Below are 7,899 nucleotides of genomic sequence, written 5' to 3'. Positions count from 1 at the left end.
GGTTCTGTAGTCTAATGATGCATAGAATAAGTATAACCAATCCATCCCCATAATGATGCTGAAATCCACCACATCCGTGTTAAGAAAATCCACCAAAGCCTCGTTATTACCAAAAGATACCACACCCCCTATAGACCCTTTTGCTTATCACAAATTTACCTATCGGGATAAAAATAAAAATAAAGTCTGAAATAACCTTGGGTCCAAACCAAAATACATAACCACAAATAGGGTCACATAAGTGGACCCCGAACCAATTAAAAAATATGCACCACAAATAAAGAGTTTTTAATATACCAGTGTCAGTTTTAGGAGAGGCCTCAAATTCCTAAAGGGTAGGGAGATCATCGGGAAGGTCTCAGCTAGTGCCAAAGTATGAAGCATCACCCCTTGGAGTAAGAACTAGAGAAGTAACAACCGGTATCCTATTTTCCTAGTGGAATCCTTATGGGATACACCTACTACATGTGACCCAACTTAACACAATGCAAAAACTAATTCCATCATTCATAGCAATAGCCTTGGTGCAACTGACGGCAAAACTGGCTGGGAAGATAGTGTGGAGATAACTAAAATCTACCAGCCTAAAAATAATACTCACTAGAAGATAGAGGATAAGGGACACTGACAACCACATAGGAACTCCTTAGGTTCCCTTTCTCAAACAACTGTCCACCACCTCTACCATAAATTTTCTAGCCCCTCCCTCAGTCTGAACATTAAGAATTTTTTGCTTCCCTTTTTCCCAACCTTGCCTGATTGTTTCTCACACCACTAGACAAGACTGGCGTGATATATTTGTCACTATGTGGTTTAATGGATGAATAGAATTTTGAAACTTGATATTGTTAACCTCTCATTGAGTTCACTAAGCATGGGTTCCACTTATAGAAGTAGGGTTAGTGGAGACAAGTGGAACTTTATGGGCAAAATCCAAAACCATGACCCTTGATCGAGTTTGTTCTTTATGAGTTGGATGAGATCCATCTTTGTTGTCCTCGAGTGCGATCGGTAAGTTTCCACAAATTTTAGTTTATTTAGAGGAGATGATCTAAAAGGTGAACTAAAAAAAAATTTAAGGAAGAGTTCAGGATTATAGACTCTATAGCCCGAAAGTAGAACAACAAAGAAGTGGAACATTCCTTAATGCCGTATAGATTTCTAATTATAAGTTTGGTGTTGAACACACATATAAGAAAGACTCTACTCGACCTGACTTTATGGATACCCATGACACAAAACCTAGGCTCTAATACCAACTTGACATGACCTAAACTAGGGATTTATCATAATGGGTATCTCACATCCAACCAGGATAAGAAACCACCCTCGATACTTGTAACACCCCAAGAGCACACCCTGGGTATCACACGGTGCTTAAAGTCCTAAGGGACCATAATTAACTCATGAGCTGTTACCTACTGTGAGCATTAGATTATATAATCATAAATGCGGAAAAATACTGACATGCCATAAGGTTTTAATAACTAAATTCAAACTAAAATATGAGTCTATCAAAATAACAGACTGAATCTAATAAAATATTGATAAACTAATAACTAACTTAATGTCTGAATACTGAATAACTTACTCTAATTTCTAATAAGCCTCTAAAACTCAATGACTATGAGTTGATAGACTCCAACTAACTACTAAACTGAGACATGAAATAAAGTAAGCCTCTCCTCAAAGTATGAGGACTCACCACTGCTACTGTTGAGGATCTTATAAGTCTAATTGTGAATCAAGAACTGAGTGTCAGAACCTATGATATAATACATCATAATTAAAAAAAAGATATGTAATCAATACTTTGAATATACTGGTATGTTGAATAAGGTAGTTTGATATACATGGTTTCATGAACAAAATTAATAATTAACTGAATATGTATGTAAAGCATGGAGTAATGAATAGAGAGCATGAAATCTATACATACTGGAATATGTGGAAATCTGTAAATATTGAGTATGCATGAAAATTTGTAAATACTTAATATATATGAAAATCTGTAGATACAGGGGATACATGACAAAGCATATAACATAAATTAAGTAAAATCTATAAACATAAATACTGAAATAACTGACTTCTATATTCTTTAGTCAAAAAATAGTTAGACTGAATAACAAAACTGGGACTGTAACTGAGACTGTATCTGAGACTATGAGAGGTATCATCTAATCGACATTACCTAATTTGAGATAATCGGGGTCTAACCTGTAACCCTAGTTGAAAGGGTGTTAATACCGTGCCACAGGTACTAACAGTGGCTTTGTGGATCCACTAAACTAATATTATGTCCAAAGGACTAAGGGTGTCAAGCCTGAACTGACGGGTGGCCCCTGTGAGATAGTCAAGCCTAATATGATGTGTGACTTCTCATATCCTATGCTGGCTATGTAGTTGTAGAGTATAAGAACTTATATTAATGACTCTGCCTATCTAATAGAGAAACCGCCATCCCTAAACTCGCCAGTGCTAAATCCTACTCCCAACTGAAAGACACTGAAATGTTAGACTTATTTGAGTTTAACTAAATGATATTTGACTAGTCTGATAATGCTCATAGTATGTTCTGAAGACTATTCTGAAATGTACTGATACTAGACTACATAAACAACTATGGTTTTAAGGTATTCAATACCCTCAGGACTCAATAGTAAAATGACACTAAAGCTTTAGGTGCAAATCATGAAGGCTTTTATTAAATCAATCACTCTTGTGGGCATTTTAACAAACACTTGTATTTCATGGAACTTATAGAAATAGCATTAATTTGATATAATAGTATTAAATCATGGTTTAATTCAATATATAATAATATTGAAACATAGAGGATTGAATAACAATAATAATTTCATTGAATCATTGTATAAAATAAATAGTACATAGAGATTCATGGGTGAAAACACAATTTAAAATCAATTAACTTGTAAAGATCAAAATTTATTATTTAAATAGGATACTTAGACTCCATGGATGATAGAAATCCATGGATGAACATCTAACATACCTGGGATAATGAATTTAGGAGGATTGATGGAGAGTTCTTGAGATTTGGCCTTGAATTTTACAGTAAGGGTTCTTGTTCTTGAAGAAAGTTGATTTAAATTTGAGAGAATAATGCAAAAGTGAGCAAATAATTCTCTCTTAGGGTTAAATCCTGTGTTTAAGTGTATTTGGGGCAATGAGAAAAGACCAAATGACCCCTATAATTTAAAATCATAAAATTGGAAAAATTTCTGATTTTCACCCTTAGCGTGATGCGCCACTATCATGCCAAGCAACTGTAAAAGGGGTAATTGGAAAAATACATAGTGTCACGATGTAATGGAATCATGGAGAGACATTGGAAACTGCAATATGCCAATTTGGCATTTGGTCCAATGCGCCCAGATCGCAAACCTTCACTGGAAATCGCCAATCATTATTTAGACTGGCTCCATGATGCGCTAAGGGTTAAAATAACAGTGTTTAACAACTGAATGACAGTGATTTGATGGGATAGGCCCCAACTAAATTAAACTAACTACTAAACTGTGACATGAAATTAAGTAAGCCTATTATCGAAGTATAAGGACTCACCACTTCTACTACTGATGATCCTGTAAGTCTAATCACAAATCAAGAATTGAGCATCAGAACCTATTATATAATACATCATAACACAAAAGAAAAGGTATGCGATCAGTAATTTGAATGTACTGGTTATTAAAAAAGGTAGGTTGATATGTATGATTTCATGAACAAAATTAATAATTAACTAAATATGCATATAAAGCATGGAGTACTTAATAGAGAGCATGAAATGTATAGTTACTAGGAATATGTGGAAATCTATAAATACTGAGTATGCATGAAAATCTATATATACTGAAGATATGTAAAAATCTGTAGATACTGAGGATGCATGACCTTGAATATAACATGAACTGAGTAAAATCTGTAAAACTAAAATACTAAAATAACTAAATTCTAAAAAATTTAGTGAAACAACTCTAAGACTGAATAACTAAACTGGGACTATAACTGAGACTGTATCTGAGATTGTGGGAGGTATCATCTAACCGACATTCCCTAATTTGAGCTAATCGGGGTCCAACCTATAACCTAGTTGAAAGGTTGTTAATACCGTGCCATGGGTACTAACACTAGCTGTGTGGATCCACTAAACTGATATAATTTCCAAAGGACTAAGGATGTCAAGCCTAAAGTGACGGGTGACCCCTGCGAGATAGTCAAGCCTAATTTGACAGGTGACTTCTCATATCCTACGCTGGCTACGTAGTTCTAGAGTATAGGGACTGCTATTAACGACTCTACCTATCTAATAGGGAAGCTTCCATCCCTACACTTTCTTAGTGCTAAATCCTACTCCTAATTGAAAGAAACTGAAATGCTAGACTGTTCTGTGTTTAACTAACTGATATCTGACCATTCTGAATGCACAATGTATGTTCTGAAGACTATTCTGAAATGTACTGAGACTAGAATACATTAAAAAACTATGATTTTGGGGCATTCAATACCCCCAGGACTCAAAAACAACAATGGTAAAATGAGACTAAAGCTTGGGGGACAAAGCATGAAGGTTTTTATTAAATCAATCACTCTTGTACGGATTTTATCAAACACTTGTAGTTCATTATTTTAAAACAATAGTAGAAATGTCATGGAACTTATAGAAATAGGATGAATTCGACATAATAGTATTAAATCATGGTTTAATTTAACAGATAATAATATTGAAACATGGTGGATTGAATAACAAAAATAATTTTATCGAATCATGGTATAAAATCAATAGTACATGGAGATTCATGGGTGAAATCACAATTTTAAATCAATTGACTTGCAAAGATTAAAATTTATAATTTAAATAGGATACTTCGACTTCATGGATGAAAGGAATCCAGGGATGAACATCCAACATACCTGGGATAATGAATTTAGGAGGATTGATGGAGAGTTCTTGATGTTTGGCCTTGAATTTAAGAGTTAGGCTTCTTGTTCTTGAAAAGAGTTGATTTTAATTTGAGAGAATAAGGGCAAAGTGAGCAAATAATGATCTCTTAGGGTTAAATCCCGTGTTTAGGTGGATTTGGGGCCATGGTAAAAGACCAAATGACCCCTGTAATTTAAAATCACAAAACTGGAAAAATTCCTGATTTTCACCCTTGGCGCAATGTGCCACTGTCGTGCCAAACAACTGGAAAAAAGGGTAATTCAAAAAAATGCATGGTGGCATGATGCAGTGGTATCGCGGAGAGACACTAGAAACTGCCAAATGCCAATTTGACCTTTGGTGAGATGCTCCAAGATCGTACACATCAATGGAAATTGCTAATCGTCATTTAGACTAGCTTCGCGATGTACTAAGGGTTAAAATGATGTTGTTTAATGACTGAACCTTAAAATCGCCATAACTTCTTACCCGGTTATAGAATTTGGGTGAATTTTATATCGTTGGAAAACTAATTCAACTACCTATGCAATGGCAGGCTCTAAACTGACAAAATTAAGTATTTTGAAAATATTATATATGAATACTCATGTATTTAGACATAGATTATGCTATGGAAATGCGGGATATTATAATATCTCCCCATTGGGATCATTCATCCTCTAATGAGACTAGTTACACTTAGGAAAAATTGATGGACTGAGCTTACACACTGAACATGCATATCTGATGCACGGAATGCATGAAGAACTGACTCATTTATGCACGATTGAAATGAACATGATGTGCAACTGAAACTAAGCATGATATAGAGAAATCTTAAGATGTTTTGTACCTTAAACCAAATCTGAATTTGCGGAGAAAAGATTAGGGTCCTTGGTTTGCATATCCTCTTATGCTTCCGAAGTGGCTCTCTCAACGAACTAATTTTACCAAAGAACTTTGACAAGTGGAACTTCTTTGTTCCTTAGTCTACAAACTGGATGATCAAGAATTTCGACTGGAGCTTCCTCATAGGAATGACTTTTCTGAATATTTACAATTTCTAAGGGAACAACTATAAGGGGATCATCAATACACTTTTTCAACAATGAGACATGGAACACTGGGTGTACTGAGGCTAAATCTTAAGGTAACTCAAGCTCATAACCTATCTTTCTAAAACAACTAAGAATTCTGAAAGGATCGACATATTGGACACTGAGTTTCCCTTTCTTGCCAAATCTCTTCACTCCCTTCATGGGAGAGATTTTCAAGTACCAAAAATCACCGACCTCAAACTTGAGATCCTTTATCCTCCCATCTGTATATGATTTCTGTCGGCTCTCGGTAGCTCTAAGACTTTTTCTGATAAACTGAACATTCTCTAATACATCTAACACAAAGTCAGGCCCTACTACTGTGGTCTAACCTACTTCAAACCAAACAATTGAAGATCTACATATCCTATTATAGAGAGCCTCAAATGGAGCCATATGGATATTGGAATGGTAGCTTTAATTATATGCGAATTCAATAAAAGTCAGGTGGTCATCCAACTATATTTAAAATCAACTAGACATGCTCTCATCATATCTTCTTGTGTCTAAATGGTCCATTCTGCTTGACCATCTATCTGAGGGTGGAAAGCTGTACAAAGATGGAATTGGGTACCAAGACCCTTTTTGAATGCTTAGCAAAAGTAATAGGTAAACTAGGTAACTCTATCTGAGATAATAGATAAGGGAACACCTTGCAACCTGACCAACTCTCGTAGATAATGTTTGGCATAGTCCTTGGCTGAATAAGAGGTATGGTCTTACAAGAAATGAGCTGATTTGGTTATCCTATCGATGATAACCCAAATAGATTCGTGATGATAACTAGTACGAGGTAAACCCATCATAAAGTCTATGTTAACTTTCTCCTATTTCCTAGTAGGAATACTGAACTCTTGCATGGACCCATTAGGATTCTGGTGATCAATCTTAACTTGCTGGCATGTAGAGCATTTAGCAACAAACTCAGCAATATCTCTCTTCATCCCACTACACCAATAGATCTCCTGCAAATTACAGTACATCTTTGTGGCCCCAGGATGAATAAAGTAACTTGTACTATGTGCTTATTCAAAAATTCGTTTCCTTAAATCTTCTACACCAGGCATACATAATCTACCATGAAAACGCAACACACTATCCCTCCCTTGGGAGAAAACCTCCACTTTCTAGTCTCTAACTGATTCTTTCAATTTAACTAGACTAGGATCTGTATCTTGCTTTTCCTTCACCTTGGAAACTAGATATGATTCTGATTTACTCTGCACCCATACACTACCTTTTCCTGAATCGAGTAAGAGGACACTTAGTCGGGAAAGATAATGAACTTCCTTAGTTAACTTCTTCTTACCATCTTCAACATAAGCAAAACTACACATAGACAACCTACTAAGAGCATAAGCCACTACATTGGCCTTGCTCGGATGATACAGATCACTCATGTCATAATCCTTGAATAACTCTAACCACCTTCATGGATGTAGATTTAAATCTATCTTAGAGAACACATATTGCAGGCTCTTAGGGTTAGTGAACACTTTAACGTGCACCCCATACAAGTAATGCCTCCAAATCTTTAAGGTGAATACTACTGCTGCTAACTCAAGATCATGAGTCGGATAATTCTTCTCATGAAGTTTAAGTTATCTAGAGGCATAGGCTATCACCTTACCTCTCTACATGAGGACACAACCAAAACCTACTTTAGATGCATCACAGTACTCAATAAACCCATCTGAACTATCTGGCAAGTAAGAACTAGGCTGAGGTGAGTCAAGTCTGTAACTCCTGAAAACTCTTTTCACAGGAATCTGACCACTGAAACTTAACTTTCTTCTGAGTCAATCTGGACATGAGGGATGAAATAGAAGAAAATCCTTCAACAAATAATGGTAA

The sequence above is a fragment of the Capsicum annuum genome, chromosome 7 (assembly GCF_002878395.1).
Source record: "Capsicum annuum cultivar UCD-10X-F1 chromosome 7, UCD10Xv1.1, whole genome shotgun sequence".
Classification (NCBI taxonomy): domain Eukaryota; kingdom Viridiplantae; phylum Streptophyta; class Magnoliopsida; order Solanales; family Solanaceae; genus Capsicum; species Capsicum annuum.
The sequence above is the reverse complement of the archived record's forward strand: the minus strand, read 5'-3'. Positions refer to the sequence as shown.